Source organism: Bombina bombina, chromosome 2 (assembly GCF_027579735.1).
Source record: "Bombina bombina isolate aBomBom1 chromosome 2, aBomBom1.pri, whole genome shotgun sequence".
NCBI classification, from domain to species: Eukaryota; Metazoa; Chordata; class Amphibia; order Anura; family Bombinatoridae; genus Bombina; species Bombina bombina.
Genome location: NC_069500.1, coordinates 1,129,314,975 through 1,129,337,405, shown reverse-complemented (window position 1 = coordinate 1,129,337,405; position 22,431 = coordinate 1,129,314,975).

Sequence of the window (22,431 nt, the reverse complement as noted above, 5' to 3'; positions counted from 1 at the left end):
CCTCAATTTCCCATAATTTTGGGTCTTCCCTGGCTCCAGTTACATAATCCTGTTTTCTCTTGGACTCAAGGCGAACTCACTTCCTGGGGATCTGCATGTCAAAATAGTTGTCTTCAAATACCCACTAAAGTGCCTCTCACTATTGCTCTCACTACTGACACTTCTGGGTCGTTACCCGCACCTTATCAAGATTTTGTTGATGCTTTTTCCAAGAAAGAAGCAGAACGTCTTCCTCCTCACCGTCCTTTTGATTGTCCCATTGATCTTCTTCCTGGTGCCACCTACCCTTGTGGCAAGACGTATCCGCTCTCAAGGCCTGAGAAGAAGGCCTTGGAGGAATATATCCAAGATAGTTTGGCTAGAGGTTTTATTCGGCCTTCCTCTTCTCTTCTAGGGGCAGGTTTCTTTTTTGTGGGAAAAAAGGATGGAGGTTTACGACCTTGTATTGATTACTGGGGTTTGAATCAAATCACAGTCAAGAATAGTTACCCCTTACCCCTTATTCCTGAACTGTTTACCTATCTTCAAGGAGCTACAATATTTACCAAACTGGATCTTCGTGGTGCGTACAATCTTATCCGTATGCGCAAGGGTGATGAATGGAAAACAGCCTTTAACACTCGTATTGGCCATTATGAGTATTTGGTCATGCCTTTTGGGCTATGTAATGCCCCTGCTGTGTTTCAACACTTTGTGAACGAGATCTTTCGGGATTTTTTGAACACTTTTGTTATCATATATCTTGACGATATTCTAATTTTTTCTAAAAATTATCAAGATCATGTGCACCATGTCAGGACAGTTTTGCAACGGCTAAGAGATAATCATTTGTTTGCCAAATTGGAGAAATGTTCTTTTCATCAAAAATCCATATCCTTCTTGGGTTATGTAATATCTGAATCTGGATTTGAAATGGATCCAACTAAACTTTCTTCCATTTTGGATTGGCCTAGACCTGATTCTCTTAAATCTCTACAACGTTTTCTCGGCTTCGCCAGTTATCACAGGAAATTTATCAAAGGATTTGCAACTATTACTACTCCTCTCACTTCTCTCACTAAGAAGGGGCAAAACTGTAAAGATTGGCCTCCAGAGGCTATTAAGGCTTTTGAGTCTCTCAAAGAAGCTTTTTCTTCTGCGCCCATACTCCGCCACCCAAATCCGGATTTTCAATTCATATTAGAAGTGGATGCTTCTTCTGTGGCTGCTGGGGCTGTTCTCTCTCAACGAATACCGGACACAGGAAAGATTGATCCTGTAGGTTTCTTTTCCAGGAAATTCACCACTTCCGAATTAAACTACGACGTAGGCAATAAAGAGTTACTTGCCATCAAGATGGCTCTGGACGAATGGAGGCATTGGCTGGAGGGTACTACTTTACCATTTTCCATACCAACAGATCATAAAAATCTTCTTTATCTCCAAACTGCTAAACGATTGAATTCCAGACAGGCTCGTTGGTCTCTATTTTTCTCACGTTTTCATTACAATCTTTCTTATATACCTGGTTCTAAAAATATAAAAGCAGATGCTCTTTCCAGACAATTTCAATCTACCTCTACTCCTGAATCTGGTACCATCCTTCAACCACATAAAGTCATAGCACAGTTATCAACTTCTTGCTTACTGGATTTACAGACTGCTCAAAAGGACCTTCCTTCGTCCTGCAAACCTCCTGATGGTTTACTGTTTGTCCCAGAAAACCTTCGCTCCAAGATCCTACATTGGGCTCATGATAGTCCTCTCTCCGGACATCCTGGCATCAGTAACACTGCTCGGAATCTCAAACAGTATGTCTGGTGGCCTACTCTCACTCAAGATGTTAAAGACTATGTATCTGTTTGCACACAATGTGCTACCAATAAGACTCCTCGTCAACTTCCTTCTGGTTTGCTTCAGCCTTTGCCCATTCCTCACCAACCTTGGACCCATTTGTCTATGGACTTTATTACTGACCTTCCTCTTTCTGCTGGAAACAACACTATTTGGGTGGTTGTCGACAGGTTCACTAATACAGCTCATTTCATTCCTTTGCCTGGTCTACCCTCTGCCAAAAGACTTTATGAGCTTTTTCTTTTGCATATTGTGAAATTACATGGGTTTCCTCTGGATATCGTCTCCGATAGAGGAGTACAATTTGTTTCTCGGTTCTGGAAATGGCTCTGCAAACATTTTGGTACTACTGTCTCTTTGTCTACTTCACATCATCCGCAGTCTAATGGCCAGACGGAAAGAGTTAACCAGTGTCTGGAGACTTATCTTAGACATTATGTAGACCATCATCACTCTAATTGGACTCGCTATCTTCCTTTGGCAGAGTTGGCTCATAATGCCCGATACAATTCGTCTCTTCAATCTTCTCCCTTTTATGCAGCTTACGGATTTCAACCTAGAACATTTCCTTTGCATACTACTTCCACTGAAAATCCTGCTTCTGATCAAACTGCTCAGAGATTAACTCGCCATTGGCGGATGATACGTTGTCTTCTTTCCAAAGCCTCTAATCGATATAAACTCTTTGCAGATCGCCGACGGAAGAGAGCTCCCAAATATCGTCCTGGAGACAAGGTTTGGATTTCTACGCGTTATCTTCATCTCAAACAACCTTCTACTAAATTGGGTCCACGATATGTGGGTCCTTTCCGAATACTGGGTCAAGTTTGTTCCACTGCATACCGAGTTGCTCTTCCCAAAACTCTCAAGGCTCACCCTGTCTTCCATGTTTCTCTTCTGAAACCTGTGATATCTAATAGATATTCTAAGTCTCTGCCCAAGCCTCAACCTCTCTTGGTACAGGGACAACCTGAGTTTGAGGTTGATCACATTCTGGATTCCAAGCTTCGTGGCAAGAAATTATACTATCTCATCCATTGGAAGGGCTATCCAGTCACGGAGCGGACTTGGGAACCGGCTCAACAGGTACACACCCCTGCTTTGATTAAGGCTTTCCACAAGATTTATCCTGCTAGGCCTGGTCCTGTCCCCCGGAGGGGTCCTTGAGGGGGGGGTGCTGTCACATCCCATCCGCTCATCGCCGTGTCACTGCGGCTCACGGATCTCTTCTGTATCACGTCACGTTGCCTAGCAACGTGAAGCGGTTCTCTGTACCTCCTCCTGACGTCTACGTCTCTCTCTCCCTTCAAAAGACCGGTGGGAGATCTTCGCGGGGCCTGTTTGTCTTCCTGTCATCTGAACTTGTGAGTACCTTGGCTTCTGATATTTTTCTGCCTGACATGTTTTACCGATCCCACGAATTGCCTTCTGGATTCATTCTCCCTTGTCTACCTGCCTAAAGGAATATTTCTGTTTGTTTGCTAACCTGCTTAAAGGGACATTTGCTTTATCAAACCTGCCTAAAGGAATATTTCTGTTTGTTTGCTAACCAGCTTAAAGGGACATTTGCTTTATCAAACCTGCCTAAAGGAATATTTCTGTTTGTTTGCTAACCAGCTTAAAGGGACATTTGCTTTATCAAACCTGCCTAAAGGAATATTGCTATTTGTTTGCTAACCTGCTTAAAGGGACATTTGCTTTATCAAACCTGCCTAAAGGAATATTTCTGTTTGTTTGCTAACCTGCTTAAAGGGTCATTTGCTTTATCAAACCTTCAAAAGGAATACCTCTCTGTTTGTTTTCTAACCTGCTTAAAGGGACATTTGCTTATTCCAAACCTGCTGAAAGGATTACTTCTCTGTTTGTTTGTTAAACTGCTTAAAGGGACATTTGCTTTATCAATCCTACAAGAAGGAATACTTATCTGTTTGCTTTCTAACCTACTTAAAGGGACATTTGTTTTTATCTTTCCTGAGTGGGTCACGTCCTGGATATTTCTCAGTGTGCTAGCGTGTGTTTTACTTTTCCCGCTAGCAGTTGGGTTGAATCCTGGGCTGACCCTTTACGGCTGATACCTCTAACTGGTAGTTCTAAAAATTAAATCATATATATACACAAGACACCCCACATCTCCTGTCAATACTGAAGGAGAATAAATGGGAAGAATGCTATTCATTAACAACATTAGATGTTACAGCTCTCTACACATCTATTCCACATAATAAGGGCATTTGTGCAGTTAAATAACTCCTAACCAGTGAAACAAACATTAAGCAAAAACAAATTGCCTTTATAGGAGAGGCTATAAATTTCACCTTAACCAAAAATTACTTCACATTTGAAAACAAAATATTTTTACAGAAATTTGGCACAGCAATGGGCACAAAATTCGCCCCAAGCTTTGCCAATATGTATATGGGGGCCTTTGAAAATCAACATATATGGACCATTACTAATTCATAGAAAATATTGTAATGTGGAAGGGATTCATTGACAATATCGTCATAATCTGGAAGGAAAATGAATACCAGTTCAATTAATTAGTTAACTCCCTAAACCAAAACAGTTGGAATCTAAAATTTACCAAAACTTGGAACCAGACAGAAATAAACTTTTTGGATGTCACCATCTTCATCGAAAACAACACGATTTAAACAAAAATCTATACTAAAGACACGGATACAGATGGATATCTTCACACCACCAGTAACCATCACAAGAGATGGATAAACAACATTCCATACGGCCAATTTCAGCATATAAAATGCAATTGTTCAAAAAATAATGATTTTGAACAAGCGGCAGAAATTTTAAAACAGAAGTTCTACAGCAAGAAATATAATAAAGCGAACATGGACAAGGCCTATTAAAAAGTAAACTTGGTAGATAGAGAAAAAATACTCACAACCAAAAATAAACATAAGAATGTGAAAAAGACCTGTGAACAAAAAGTTTTACCATTAAGCCAGAAACCCAGATTTATAACCACGTTTAACAGTGGCACCAAGGACATTGAAAAAATACTAAATAAGCATTGGCACATTTTAAAAAGAGATCCTCTACTGTAGGAAACATATCAAATATAAAATCACGTATAAGAAAAATTTGAATTTCAAAAATATACTAGCACCTACTAAATTAAAAACATATATAACACAGAAACAAGTAAACTGGCTAACAGTTAAAACAAAGGGGTTCTATAAATGCAATAGAAAAAACTGCTCATGCTGTGAACACATCAGTAAAAACAAAGACGAGAACAAATGAATTACTGATGGGGAAAATAACAAATATGACATAGAAAGTATCAGTATGTCGTATATCAACTGACCTGTAGCTGCAAAAAATCTTATATAGGAAGGACGAAGAGAACCCTAAAAACCAGGGTCCTGGAACACATAAAAAACATCACTAGAGATGAGCCTAAATATGGCATAGGGGCCCACTTCGAAGAATTCCATAACAAAAATTAAAAGGAGCTTAAAATAAAAGCAATCAAACATATACCACATACAGAAGGTACAAATAGATTACTACAACTAAGAAAAAGAGAAACTTTCTGGATATACAAGCTTAAGACCAGAAAACCTTATGGGCTAAATACAGACATAGATTTAGCGGCCTTCCTCTGATTTCCCATACTCTAAATTACCAGAAATATTTATTTAATAAATATTTATTTTATTTTATAATCATCACCCGATAAGGTTTTAGTATATTTATAGGTTTATGCACACTACCCCAACACATATTTTTTATAACCAAATAGCAACACGGATGCTCTTTTGGTATAGCAATTAATAATTTCTTATTGTTTTAATAAAGGTTTCTATTCAGTACATACAGTATACCTTTTTCACCATATATATATTTTTTACCCTAATTTTTAACCCAGTTCTACAGGGAGTGCAGAATTATTAGGCAAGTTGTATTTTTGAGGATTAATTTTATTATTGAACAACAACCATGTTCTCAATGAACCCAAAAATCTCATTAATATCAAAGCTGAATATTTTTGGAAGTAGTTTTTAGTTTGTTTTTAGTTTTAGCTATTTTAGGGGGATATCTGTGTGTTCAGGTGACTATTACTGTGCATAATTATTAGGCAACTTAACAAAAAACAAATATATACCCATTTCAATTATTTATTTTTACCAGTGAAACCAATATAACATCTCAACATTCACAAATATACATTTCTGACATTCAAAAACAAAACAAAAACAAATCAGTGACCAATATAGCCACCTTTCTTTGCAAGGACACTCAAAAGCCTGCCATCCATGGATTCTGTCAGTGTTTTGATCTGTTCACCATCAACATTGCGTGCAGCAGCAACCACAGCCTCCCAGACACTGTTCAGAGAGGTGTACTGTTTTCCCTCCTTGTAAATCTCACATTTGATGATGGACCACAGGTTCTCAATGGGGTTCAGATCAGGTGAACAAGGAGGCCATGTCATTAGATTTTCTTCTTTTATACCCTTTCTTGCCAGCCACGCTGTGGAGTACTTGGACGCGTGTGATGGAGCATTGTCCTGCATGAAAATCATGTTTTTCTTGAAGGATGCAGACTTCTTCCTGTACCACTGCTTGAAGAAGGTGTCTTCCAGAAACTGGCAGTAGGACTGGGAGTTGAGCTTGACTCCATCCTCAACACGAAAAGGCCCCACAAGCTCATCTTTGATGATACCAGCCCAAACCAGTACTCCACCTTGCTGGCGTCTGAGTCGGACTGGAGCTCTCTGCCCTTTACCAATCCAGCCACGGGCCCATCCATCTGGCCCATCAAGACTCTCATTTCATCAGTCCATAAAACCTTAGAAAAATCAGTCTTGAGATATTTCTTGGCCCAGTCTTGACGTTTCAGCTTGTGTGTCTTGTTCAGTGGTGGTCGTCTTTCAGCCTTTCTTACCTTGGCCATGTCTCTGAGTATTGCACACCTTGTGCTTTTGGGCACTCCAGTGATGTTGCAGCTCTGAAATATGGCCAAACTGGTGGCAAGTGGCATCTTGGCAGCTGCACGCTTGACTTTTCTCAGTTCATGGGCAGTTATTTTGCGCCTTGGTTTTTCCACACGCTTCTTGCGACCCTGTTGACTATTTTGAATGAAACGCTTGATTGTTCGATGATCACGCTTCAGAAGCTTTGCAATTTTAAGAGTGCTGCATCCCTCTGCAAGATATCTCACTATTTTTGACTTTTCTGAGCCTGTCAAGTCCTTCTTTTGACCCATTTTGCCAAAGGAAAGGAAGTTGCCTAATAATTATGCACACCTGATATAGGGTGTTGATGTCATTAGACCACACCCCTTCTCATTACAGAGATGCACATCACCTAATATGCTTAATTGGTAGTAGGCTTTCGAGCCTATACAGCTTGGAGTAAGACAACATGCATAAAGAGGATGATGTGGTCAAAATACTCATTTGCCTAATAATTCTGCACTCCCTGTATATGTAGTGTTGTATTCAAATTCGTTCTATTCAATTTAAGTAACCCTTAGCTTTTAATAGAGTATGCTATAAATAGCATCTCATGAGCATAAAATTATGATATAATCTATCCGCTACAGTTCATATATACACATACTTTTTATATTATATTTTTATATGTATTTTTATATAAATTAATAAGCATTTCCACTAAAATTAATATATAACATACACTTATATTTATTATATCATTTATTAATGCTTATTACCACAAATACATTTAGAGACCGATAATAAAATGCATTTATTGAAAAATATATATATATCTTAAAAACACATCTTTACCTTTTCATACATCCGTTTTTTAACTCTTATAAATACAAATCAATATTTTATTTGTTCACAACATTTATAACACAAATACAGTTTTACATACATATCTTTTTTATTGCAATTCAAAATTTGCCTCTTTTTTTACCGTTTTTTAGCATTTGCCAACAGGGAAGAAAACTGTACCTGACTGGGAGTATTACATCACATTGCATCGTTGACCACTTATCCCTGTGGTCCTACAGGTGAGCAGATTATTAATGCTATCATTATAATCATATCACTGTTTTACTCATTTGGGCACATTTATATTTGTATCCCTACATGCACATGAGGAGTTCTTCTTGGAAGGTGCTGTTATAAACACCCCTTCTATATACAGGTATATATATATATATATATATATATATATATATATATATATATATATATGTGTTAATTGAAAGTTTAGGGAGAGAAATATAGCAGTCAGGCTCCCATATTTCCACTTTTGGGTAGATTGCCTGATACAAATATAAACCTGGATAGCGCTAGTTAAACCAGGTCCTGGTGCAGACCCCAAATATTTTTATTATGTTCAAATATATTTATATGAGTAAATATATGTTACACATATTAAGGTTTATCCTTGAGAACAATGTGTTTGAATTTGATGGCTCAATTTATAGACAGGTCAGGGGGACAGCAATGGGAGCCGTGTGTGCACCCACATACACGTGTCTACACTTGGGGGCATGGGAGCTGGACATCTTTGAAAAGTTTGGAGAGGTGTTCAGTTCCCATGTGTCCCTTTGGCTTAGATATGTGGACGACATCCTTATGTTTTGGGATGGCCCCCTGGCCTGTCTGGTTGAATTTATTGACTCATTAAATATAAATGACCGGAACATTTTGCTGACACATGTATTCAGTGTGAAAGAATTACCTTTCCTGGATATTTGTATCAAAAAAGAAGGAAATTAAATAACCACTGAAAACCATCGAAAGAACACAGCAACAAACAGTTTATTAGAAGCTTCCAGTAGCCACCCGGAATCACTCAAAAGAGGCATTCCCTTTGGACAACTGCTGAGACTGAAGAGAAATTGTTCTTCAAAAACAAAATTTGAGCATCATGCTCAAATTATGTGTGAAAAATTTATTGAAAGAGGATATTCGAATAAATTAATTAAATTCACCCTTAATAAAGTTCGGAAATTGAATAGAAATGATCTCCTTTATTCAAATAAAGTCAAGGCTACAACAGATAGCAACATAAGATTCATAACTACATTTAATTGCCAATGGCAGACTTTGAGAGACATTTTGTCTCGACACTGGCACTTGCTGTCATTTGATGAAAAAATTGCTGGACAAGTGGGTCAAAGACCCCTTTTGACCGCAAAAAAATCTCCTAACTTAAAAGAGAAGTTGGTTAAAAGCAGATTCATGAGGTCAGAACCCACATTTAACTGGTTAACTAAATATCAACAAGTTAAAGGCAGTTTCCCATGTGGACATTGTGTGTATTGTCCATACATGCTGAAGTGTAAAACTTTTTCGGCAAATACAAACAATAACTTTGAAATAAGGTGTTTTTCTAATTGTAACACAGTAGGAGTAGTGTATCTCTTACAATGCTCCTGTCCCCTGTTCTATGTTGGAAAAACAAAACGGATGTTCAAGGACAGGGTACAGGAGCATAGAGATGACATACTCTATGAAAGAGATACGAGTGTTGCTAGACATTTCAAAGATGCACACAATAGTAGCACTGTATCTTTAAAATTTGTTGGTATTGATCAAGGACTGACAAGTGGCAGAGGAGGGGACAACAATAAATGTCTTCTAAAAAAAGAAGCCAGGTGGACTTATGTGTTAAAAACAGTGTCCCCATTTGGCTTAAACGAAAGAATTGAATTTAGGTCTTTCCTGGGTTAAAAACATGAATAACGTGATAAATCAACCTAGGTAGTCCTAAAAAGCAATAAAATCTACTTGTAAGATGATTCCTTTTTCATTACTATCATTCCTTAAAAAGCCTAAGCACAATATGAAGATAATAATGTTTATCCAGAAAAATTTTAAAACCTCAAAACGAGTTATGTAAAGTTATTGCATTAGAGGTGATTAAAATAAAATTAAAATAAATTCATTGAAGGCTCAGCACCACTTGGCCCTTTTGATAGTGTTTAAATTCATTTGTTTAATCTCCTTTTCTTTAGTCTGTTAAACTTTGTGAAAACAAGGTAAATAGCAATGTTTAGTCCTGTGTATACATGCAAGGAAATCTCAATAGTGGTGATGTTAAATGACCTATCCCATTGGCTGGTGTGTACACGCCTTAACCGCTCCTGTAACATTGGCAACAGATTTAAATGAATGGAGAGTTCACCTGTGACTGACAGTCCTGACGAGGCCCTGACGCAAAGCATTGTGGGGCGAAACGCGCGTCAACACAGTCATTTGAAAGTTTTAGCGGCAGTAAGCAAGTACCTGGATTGGTGTTGATAAATAACACTTTGTTTCTGGAAAAAGGTTGGCGGAGGCGAATGAAAGTGGATCTACCCAGTATAAGTCTCTAAGTTCAGATTGCACAAACGAAGGTGTTAAGAAACGGGACGAGTGATCTGGGTGAGACAGAAGCCGGATGCCAAGTCCTGGCTCACTTCATATGGTATGCTTCAAGTCAGTGCCTAAAGAAACCGAAACCCGGTCTGTGCTGCCTGGAACCTATCCTTACTTGGAAGAGGTTGTATACGTTTTTCTTTATCCTTTATTGCCGCAATTTGTAAATAGCCTGATGTTATTATCAAATACTCATGGTTCACAAGTTGTCAACACCTTGCCTTTCATTATCCCTTTAAGGCAAGATCTCCTCCCCTAACACATTTCTATTTAATCACCTGTTTTCCCAGAAATCATTGCTTGATTATTGAAAATGCAATAGGAGACCTCTATCAGTCTCTCTATCTCCTAAACTTTAAGAAGCCTTCAGTATTCTGACATTTATATTATCTAACTGATATTTGTATTTTTTCCTTTTATTACATATTGGATTATAACCTTTGGTGTAATACTCCTGTAAAGTTTGGAGTGAACACTAAACTCAAACCTCAGCTGCGTGAATCTGCAGCACTCTGTCTCTATACCCGGTACGGACTGACAGGTAGCGGGTGACGTCATTACCTCTCTCACTGCGCACCACGCCGGAGTCGAAGGCTCGCTTCTCACTCTGCTTGCTGTTCACCCGCTCTTCACTGTTCATAATAGAACTCTAAGAATAAGGTATGTGCACCAACGATCACTATATTAGCATGCTAGGACTTAACCAAGAATGTAATGCATTACTGAAAACTTATACTACATTTTGGAACTATTAAATCCTATAAATATTCACAATAATCCACATCGGAACATTCAAAGGAGAATATCATCATTCAACTCAATTTGAAATCTATAAAGTAATTATTTTTTCCTTCAAATTTTTCATTCTTATTTATGTGAGAGTTTACATTTCATTAACGACCAATGTTATTAAGTATTAGCTGTTTATTCATTACTTATGAGTATCCATACTTTACGTTCTTAACTCACTTATATGAGAATATCATTTCTTCTAAGTTGCAAAGAACTGACATTTATCACGAATCTACAATAAACTCTGTAATCATACAGGTACCTAATATCTAAGTTATGGTATTATTGGTGATTATGATTACATACACTTCAACCTATAAAATCCTGAAACATTAAATATTTAACATATACTGTTTCCTATCACAGAATAATCAAGCCTTTAAAAATAATCTGTTTTTTGTAGATTCTGATTTAGACCATAATGGATCCTATAGAAATGGCAAATCAAGTCAGCACCTTAAATCAAAAGGTGAAAATTCTGGCTCAAGGATTAACTGAATTAAAAAATGAGAACAGCAGTCTAAAACAAATCATAAATGAATTAGTGTCTCAAAAAGCAAACGAGACACCTGAACCACAGGTAAATACCCCAACACCTTTCAGTGGGGACCGCACAAAATTTCGTGAATATAAGAACGCTTGTTTACTTTTATTCACTTTGAAACCACGTACCTACCGCACAGAAAAGATCAAAGTTTTTACTGCTATATCCTACCTAACTGGTGAACCAAGAGTTTGGGCTGACAGATTCCTCGAGACAGAGGATCCAATACTGAATTCCCTAGAAAATTTCTTTCAAACAATGGCCATCCTTTATGATGATTTAAACAAACAACAAACTGCCGAACAAAGACTAAGAACCCTTAAACAGGGAAAAAGACCAGTGGAAGATTATATAGCAGATTTTCAGCTATGGGCCACGGATTCAGAATGGAACACAGTCAGTTTAAAGAACCAGTTTCGTATTGGACTTTCTGAATACTTAAAGGATGAACTGTCAAGGGTAGAGTTCCCAGACAGTTTAGAAGCTTTAATTAAATTATGTATCTCCATGGATAGGAGGTATCGTGAAAGGAGGATTGAAAAGCACTCATATGAAACAACACCTAAAAGATCATTCCATTCATATCAAGAAAAAACCTACTCAAGCCCCATTCCCATGGAGATAGGTTCCATTCGAGGACCATTGTCACAGGAAGAAAAACAAAGAAGAAGATCTGCAAATCTTTGCTTATATTGTGCTAACAAAGATCACGATGTTGCCACTTGTCCTATCCTAGCTCGTCAGAAGAAGGGTAAGTCTACTTATAATTGTGCTTGTGTAAAACAAAAACACCCTTCACACCTATCCTTAACTTTGTCATTACAGTGGGACAATCAACAACTTCAGAACGAAGCCATTATTGATTCTGGTGCTGATGGTATATTTCTTGTTGAGTCAATAGTAAAATATAATAAAATTCCAATTCTGCAGAAAGCCACTCCTGTTTTTGTTAGAGTAATTGATGGTACCCAAATCTTAAAGGGTCCAATCACTCACCACACAATACCATTATTAACCATTTCACCAGACGGTCACAAAGAATATTTAACATACGATATAATACCAAGTTCAATACATCCCATAGTTCTTGGCCTACCATGGTTACAAAAACATAACCCATCCATAGATTGGTCTCAAAATAAGATTACTTTCACCTCACAGTTTTGTTTAGAGACATGTTATCCATATGTAAATATTGGACACATAGGTTCTGCAATACCACAAGAATATATTGAATTTAATGATGTCTTTAACTTAAAAAATGCTGAATCATTACCACCTCATAGACATTTTGATTGTCCGATTGACATCAAACCAGGGGTAGAAATACCATCAGGAAAAATTTTCCCATTGTCACAAAAAGAATTGACTCATCTAAGAGATTATTTAGATGAAAACCTAAAAAAAGGTTTCATTACTCCATCATCATCACCAGTAGCTTCTGCAATATTCTTTGTTACCAACAAAGATGGCACTCTCAGACCCATAATAGATTACCGTGCTCTAAATTCAGTAACTGTAAAAAATAGATACCCATTACCACTCATCCCGGAAATAATTGAACGTCTCACTGGGGCAACCATATTCACTAAATTAGACTTAAAAGGTGCCTACAATTTAATAAGAATGAGATCCGGTGATGAGTGGAAAACGGCATTTAAAACAAGATACGGCTTATTTCAATACAACGCTATGCCTTTTGGATTAACGAATGCTCCTGCCACATTCCAGTTCTTTATAAATGAAATCTTTAAAGAATTAATGGATGTGTGCGTAATTGTATATTTGGATGATATACTTGTTTACTCAAAATCTATAGAAGAGCATAGGAAACACGTAAGGTGGGTACTTTCAACACTACGTGATCATCAGTTATACGCAAAGTTGGAAAAATGCCAATTCCACAAAGATACTATTAAATTTTTGGGTTATATAATTTCTCCCAAAGGTATAGCAATGGACCAGGAAAAGGTTACAGCCATTATCAATTGGCAAACACCCACAACCTTGAAATCTCTCCAACGATTTCTAGGATTTTCAAATTTTTACAGAAAATTCATAAACCATTATTCAACCATTGTTCAACCCTTAACTCGACTAACAGGAAAACAAAAATTCGTTTGGGATACGAATGCAGAACATACATTTCAAACTTTAAAGGAGAAATTCACAACAGCTCCTATTCTAAGTTTACCCAATCCAGACTTGCCATACACTCTACAAGTAGATGCCTCCAATGTTGGTATTGGAGCCATTCTATTACAACCTGGAAACCAAGATAATCATCTCCATCCTATCGCCTATTTTTCTCGTAGACTTACTCCTGCAGAGACAAACTATTCTATAGGCGATAAGGAGTTACTTGCTATGAAATCAGCAATGGAGCACTGGCGACACCTCTTGGAGGGAACCACAATTCCATTCCAGGTTTATACAGATCATAAAAATCTTCAATATTTGAAGAAAAATAAAACTCTCTCCTCAAGACAGGTTCGCTGGGCATTGTTTCTGGATAGGTTTAACTTTTTACTTACCCACATACCAGGTACAAAGAATGTAACAGCAGACGCTTTGTCCCGGTCATTTGATTCAACTGCAGACAGTCAAACTATGGACTATATTATTCCACCAACTAAAATCATTGCTGCAGCGGTCCTAGAGACATCTGACTTATACCAAGCACAACATTTAGATCCTGACATTCCTCCAATTTGTACCCCTGATAATGAATCTGGTTTATATCTCAATGATGGTTTGATATATGTTCCATCATCTCTCAGGAAGCAAATCATTAAACAACATCACGACACCCCTTTAGCCGGACATCCAGGCATAAGTAAAACTACTGATCTTATCAGTAGAGAATACTGGTGGCCACAAATGAAGGCAGACATCCACACCTATATAATAAATTGTGACATTTGCGCAAGGAAAAAGAAGGAACATCATAAACCTTACGGATTTTTATTACCTTTACCCATACCCATAAAGCCTTGGGATATGATTGCAATAGATTTTATTGTTGATTTACCCATCTCCAATGGTCACAATACCATAATGGTTGTAGTTGACCATTTAACTAAATTAGCTCACTTCATTCCATTAAAGAGAACTCCTACTGCTTACACCACTGCAAAAGTCTTCCATAGCCAAATTGTTAAACTACATGGATTACCAGCTTCCATTGTAACAGATCGTGGATGTCAATTCACCTCCAAATTTTGGAAATTTTTATGCAAAACCTTACAGATCTCCTTACGATTCACTACGGCTTTCCATCCTCAGTCCAATGGACTAACAGAACGATTAAACCAGACTCTCGAACAATATTTGAGATGTTTTATCTCATCTCAACAAGACGATTGGTATGATTGCTTACCTAGTGCCGAATTCGCATATAATAATTCGGTTAACTCTTCATCTAAAATCTCTCCATTTTTTGCTACATATGGTTTTCATCCACGATCTTACCCTAACTCACTAACCTGCTCTCAATCTCCATCAGTCTCCACTTACACGGAAACATTAAAGACCGTCATGGATTCACTACATGAACATCTTGTTACTGCTAAAGAAACTCAAAAGAAATATTTTGACAAGAAAAGGTTACCATCACCTGCATACAAACCTCAAGATATGGTCTGGTTGTCTACGAGGAACCTTAAGTTACCAGTTCCAAGTAAAAAATTGGCAGATCAATATATTGGTCCATTCCCGATTCTCAAAGTAATCAATGAGAATGCAGTGACTTTAAAATTACCTCCCTCTATGAGAATTCACCCCTCGTTCCATGTATCTTTACTGAAACCGTTCATTGGAACTGAGATACCTTCTACTGAGATCCACACCATTCCGGATCCTCTGGATTATGAAGTTGATCAAATCTTGGACTCCAGAATTCGTAGAAGGAAGCTTGAGTATCTAGTCCATTGGAAGGGCTATGGTGATGAAGAGAATTCCTGGGTTCTTTTACGTGACTTAAATGCTCCTGATTTGCTGAGGGACTTTCATATTCGTTATCCCTGTAAACCTGGTCCTCAGGTTACTGGGGGGGCTCTTGAATGGGGGGATCTGTCAACACCTTGCCTTTCATTATCCCTTTAAGGCAAGATCTCCTCCCCTAACACATTTCTATTTAATCACCTGTTTTCCCAGAAATCATTGCTTGATTATTGAAAATGCAATAGGAGACCTCTATCAGTCTCTCTATCTCCTAAACTTTAAGAAGCCTTCAGTATTCTGACATTTATATTATCTAACTGATATTTGTATTTTTTCCTTTTATTACATATTGGATTATAACCTTTGGTGTAATACTCCTGTAAAGTTTGGAGTGAACACTAAACTCAAACCTCAGCTGCGTGAATCTGCAGCACTCTGTCTCTATACCCGGTACGGACTGACAGGTAGCGGGTGACGTCATTACCTCTCTCACTGCGCACCACGCCGGAGTCGAAGGCTCGCTTCTCACTCTGCTTGCTGTTCACCCGCTCTTCACTGTTCATAATAGAACTCTAAGAATAAGGTATGTGCACCAACGATCACTATATTAGCATGCTAGGACTTAACCAAGAATGTAATGCATTACTGAAAACTTATACTACATTTTGGAACTATTAAATCCTATAAATATTCACAATAATCCACATCGGAACATTCAAAGGAGAATATCATCATTCAACTCAATTTGAAATCTATAAAGTAATTATTTTTTCCTTCAAATTTTTCATTCTTATTTATGTGAGAGTTAACATTTCATTAACGACCAATGTTATTAAGTATTAGCTGTTTATTCATTACTTATGAGTATCCATACTTTACGTTCTTAACTCACTTATATGAGAATATCATTTCTTCTAAGTTGCAAAGAACTGACATTTATCACGAATCTACAATAAACTCTGTAATCATACAGGTACCTAATATCTAAGTTATGGTATTATTGGTGATTATGATTACATACACTTCAACCTATAAAATCCTGAAACATTAAATATTTAACATATACTGTTTCCTATCACACAAGTGCTGACATAGGAGGACGCTTTCACCTCGAATCTGTCAGCTGTTTCTCCAATAACTGTACCTTTTTTGGATGAACTCATATGTTGCTATTTTGCCAATAAGATACTTATACCATAACCAACACAAGATTTGTGGAACTTTTGCTTTATTTGGGACATTTTGTTTCAACTCCAATTTGATTCCTTATGTTATGTTTTGTTTTATTGAATCATTTTTGTGCAACATTGAGATTGTCATTTATGTACCTTGCACTCATGAGTTTAGGTATCAATTCAGGTTTCCACTGCAGTGGCATATTTAGGTTTAGGTTAAACATGTATAAATAAATGCGTTACACGTTAATTGGACCATCTGTGTGTGAGCCTCTATTTTGATACTTTGTTTTAGCTTGTTTCTACATATTAGATTTTGAGAAGTTATCACTGAGTGCTGCAATCCCCTACTTTAAATACAGCATCTCGTATAGCTCTGCTGTGTGTAACATATATTTACTCATATAAATATATTTGAACTTAATATATATATATATACATTTATACAGTCGTATGCAAAAGTTTAGGCACCCCTAACCATTTCCATGATTTTCATTTATAAATAATTGGGTGTTTGGATGAGCAATTTAATTTTGATCTATCAAATAACTGAAGGACACAGTAATATTTCAGTAGTGAAATTAGGTTTATTGGATTAACAGAACATGTGCAATATGCATCAAAACGAAACTAGACAGGTGCATAAATTTGGGCACCCCAGCAGAAATATTGCATCAATATTTAGTAGAGCCTCCTTTAGCAGAAATAACAGCCTCTAGATGCTTCCTATAGCCTGTAATGAGTGTCTGGACTCTGGATGAAGGTATTTTGGACCATTCCTCCTTGCAAAACATCTCCAGTTCAGTAAGGTTTGATGGTTGCCGAGCATGGACAGCCCGCTTCAGATCACCCCACAGATTTTCAATGATATCCAGGTCTGGGGACTGGGATGGCCATTGTACTTGTACCATTGTACTTGTTCCTCTGCATAAATGCCAGAGTAGATTTTGAACAGTGTTTGGGTCTTTGTCTTGTTGAAATATTCAGCCCCGGCATAACTTCAACTTTGTGACTGATTCCTCAACATTATTCTCAAGTATCTGCTGATATTGAGTGGAATCCATGCGACCCCCAACTTTAACAAGATTCCCAGTACTGGCCACACAGCCCCACAGCATGATGGAACATCCACCAAATTTTACTGTGGGTAGCAAGTGTTTGTCTTGGAACGCTGTGTTTTTTTGCCGCCATGCATAACGCCCCTTGTTATGACCAAATAACTCAATCTTTTTTTCATTAGTCCACAGCATCTTCTTCCAAAATGAAGCTGGCTTGTTCAAATGTGCGTTTGTGGCGTGTGTGCAGTAAAGGCTTCTTCCGCATCACACTCCCATACAGCTACTCCTTGTGCAAAGTGCGCTGAATTGTTGAACGATGCACAGTGACACCATCTGCCGCAAGATGATGTTGTAGGTCTTTGGAGGTGGTCTGTGGGCTGTTTTTGACCGTTCTTACCATCCTTTGCCTTTGCCTCTCTGATATTTTACTTGGCTTGCCACTTCTAGTCTTAACAAGAACTGTGCCTGTGGTCTTCTATTTCCTCACTATGTTCCTCACAGTGGACATTGACAGCTTAAATTTCTGCAATAGCTTTTTGTAGCCTTCCCCTAAACCATAATGTTGAACAATCTTTGTTTTCAGGTAATTTGAGAGTTGTTTTGATGCCCCAATGTTGCCACTCTTCAGAGGAGAGTCAAAGAGAACAACAACTTGCAATTGGCCACCTTAAATACCTTTTCTCATGATTGGATCCACCTGTCTATGAAGTTCAAGGCTTAACAGGCTCACCAAACCAATTGTGTGTTCCAATTAATCACTGCTAGGTAGTTACAAGTATTCATATCAACAAAATGGCAAGGGTTCCCAAATGTATGCACCTGTCTACTTTCGTTTGGATGCATATTGCACATTTTCTGTTAATCCAATAAACCTCATTTCACTACTGAAATATTACTGTGTCCTTAAGTTATTTGATAGATTAAAATGAAATTGCTGATCCAAACACCCAATTATTTATAAATGAAAATCATGGAAATTGTCAGGGGTGTCTAAACTTTTGCATACGGATATATATATACAGTATATATATATATATATATATATATATATATATACACATACATACATACAAATACATCTTTAGCAACGTATCTCTATGTTAACGTACTTTGGCAGCTTTTTTTTTCTAACACCCAAGATCTCATATCTTTAAGCCCTTATATATTTTTTGTGCAATATTTTTTTTAAAATAATTTTTATTAGACTGTGTTAATATGAGTGTTACTGTACTTTGTAATGCATTTTTGAAGTGCTTTGTACAACTTTTTTATTTTGGAAAACAGTTAACTGTAGCTCTGAGATCGTTGTAAGGATTAAGGTAAATGTCGATTGCGCTCGCTTAACTTGTTACTTGTCAGTGCAAATAAAAAGGCTCATGAAAAGACAATATCGATTGCACAATACCGTTTGTAGCTAACTTGTAATCTAGCCCTAAATCTGAAACTTTCTCCAAATAGTTTTTACCTTAAGAATCTTTTAAAAATGGAACTCCTTATTTATTATTCTACAAGAGAAGAATATTGCTAACCTACATATATACTACAAGTCCAGGATAATCTATCTGGTATATTGTATGATTGGTTTTCTTTCCATACAGTGGTTCTAACCTGAGCACATGGCAACATATTTGCTAGGTCATTTGGTATCTGTAGAACTTGCTAATTATTTGAAGCATCTTCTCTTGTGGCTTTCTCTGACATCAATATCCAGGCTTGCACCAACTGTACAGCCAATAAAGTTTCACTAAAGTCACTTGTTTGTCTCCAGAAGCCCCTACTAGTCCCTAAGAAACTATTGACTAGATTACGAGTTTTTGTCGGTAAGGCTGTGCGGGACTAACGCTGGTATTACAGGTTTTCTTCAAGCCGGTGTTAGCCTCAGAAAAGTGAGCGTTGAGCAAAATTTAGCTCCACAACTCACTGTAATACCAGCGCTGCTTACGGTAGCGGTAAGCTGGCAAAGCATGCTCGTGCACGATTTCCCCATAGGAAACAATGGGGCTGAGCTGGCTGAAAAAAAAACCTAACACCTGCAAAAAAGCAGCGTTCAGCTCCTAAGGCAGCCCCATTGTTTCCTATGGGGAAATGAATTTTATGTCTACACCTAACACCCTAACATGAACCCCAAGTTTAAACACCCCTAATCTTATACTTATTAACCCCTAATCTGCCGCCCCCGACATCGTCGCCACCTACATTATATTATTAACCCCTAATATGCCGCTCCGGACACCGCCGCCACCTACATTATACTTATGAACCCCTAATCTTATGCCCCCAACATCGCCGAACCCTACATTATAGTTATTAACCCCTAATCTGCCCCCCAACGTCGCCGCAACTATATTAAATTTATTAACCCCTAATCTGCCGCCACCAACATCGCCGCCACTATAGTAAATGTATTAACCCCTAAACCTAAGTCTAACCCTACCCTAACACCCCCCTAACTTAAATATAATTTAAATACATCTAAATAAATTTACTACAATTAAATAAATTATTCTTATTTAAAACTAAATACTTACCGATAAAATAAACCCTAAGGTAGCTACAATATAACTAATAGTTACATTGTAGCTAGTTTAGGATTTATATTTATTTTACAGGCAAGTTTGTATTTATTTTAACTAGGTAGAATAGTTATTAAATAGTTATTAACTATTTAATAACTTCCTAGTTAAAATAAGTTCAAATTTTCCTGTAAAATAAATCCTAACCTAAGTTACAATTACACCTAACACTACACTATCATTAAATTAATTAAATAAATTACCTACAATTACCTACAATTAACTACAATTAAATTAAATAAACTAAAGTACAAAAAAACCCCCACTAAATTACAGAAAATAAAAAAAGAATTACAATTTTTTTAAACTAATTACACCTAATCTAATTCCCCTAATAAAATAAAAAAGCCCCCCAAAATAATAAAATTCCCTACCCTATACTAAATTACTAATAGCCCTTAAAAGGGCCTTTTGCTGGGCATTGCCCCAAAGTAATCAGCTCTTTTACCTGGAAAAAAATATATAATACCCCCCCAACATTAAAACCCACCACCCACACACCCAACCCTACTCTAAAACCCACCAATCCCCCTTAATAAAACCTAACACTACCCCCTTGAAGATCACCCTATAGGCAATCAGCCAATAGGATTGATCTCGCATTCTATTGGCTGTTCCAATCAGCCAATAGAATGCGCGCTCAATCCTATTGGCTGATTGGATCCAATCAGCCAATAGGATTGAGCGCGCATTCTATTGGCTGATTGGAACAGCCAATAGAATGCGAGATCAATCCTATTCGCTGATTGCATCAGCCAATAGGATTTTTCCTACCTTAATTCCGATTGGCTGATAGGATTCTATCAGCCAATCAGAATTGAAGGGACGCCATCTTGGATGACGTCACTTAAAGGAACCTTCATTCTTCAGTCGCCGTCGGATGGAAGAGGATGCTCCGCGTCGGATGTCTTCAAGATGGACCCGCTCTGCTTCAGATGGAAGAAGATAGAAGATACCACCTGGATGAAGACTTCTGCCGGTCTGGATGTCCCCTTCTGGCCAGATCGGATGAAGACTTCTTCCCCTCTGGACGTCCACTAGTGCCTGGCTGGGTGAAGACAGCTCAAGGTAGGGTGATCTTCAAGGGGGTAGTGTTAGGTTTTATTAAGGGGGATTGGTGGGTTTCAGAGTAGGGTTGGGTGTGTGGGTGGTGGGTTTTAATGTTGGGGGGGTATTATATATTTTTTTCCAGGTAAAAGAGCTGATTACTTTGGGGTAAGGGCTATTTGTAATTTAGTATAGGGTAGGGAATTTTATTATTTTGGGGGGCTTTTTTATTTTATTAGGGGGGTTAGATTAGGTGTAATTAGTTTAAAAAATTGTAATTCTTTTTTTATTTTCTGCAATTTAGTGTTTGTTTTTTTGTATTTTAGTTTATTTAATGTAATTGTAGTTAATTGTAGGTAATTGTAAGTAATTTATTTAATTAATTTAATGATAGTGTAGTGTTAGGTGTAATTGTAATTTAGGTTAGGATTTATTTTACAGGAATATTTGTACTTATTTTAACTAGGAAGTTATTAAATAGTTAATAACTATTTAATAACTATTCTACCTAGTTAAAATAAATACAAAGTTGCCTGTAAAATAAATATAAATCCTAAGATAGCTACAATGTAACTATTAGTTATATTGTAGCTATCTTAGGGTTTATTTTACAGGTAAGTATTTAGTTTTAAATAGGATTAATTAATTTAATAGTAGTAAATTTATTTTGTTTTATTTAAATTATATTTAAGTTAGGGGGTGTTAGGGTTAGACTTAGGTTTAGGGGTTAATACATTTAATATAGTAGCGGCGACGTTGGGGTCGGCAGATTAGGGGTTAATAAATGTAGGTAGGTGTCGGCGATGTTAGGGATGGCAGATTAGGGTTTAATAAAATTTAACTAGTGTTTGCGAGGCGGGAGTGTGGCGGTTTAGGGGTTAATACATTTATTAAAGTGGAGGCGATGTACGGTTGGCAGATTAGGGGTTAAACATTTTAGTTAAGTGTTTCTGATAAGGGGGGGGGCTCGGTTTAGAGGTTAATAGGTAGTTTATGGGTGTTAGTGTACTTTTTAGCACTTTAGTTAAGAGCTTTATGTTCCGGTGTTAGCCCATAAAACTCTTAACTACTGACTTTTAAATGCGGTAGGAGTCTG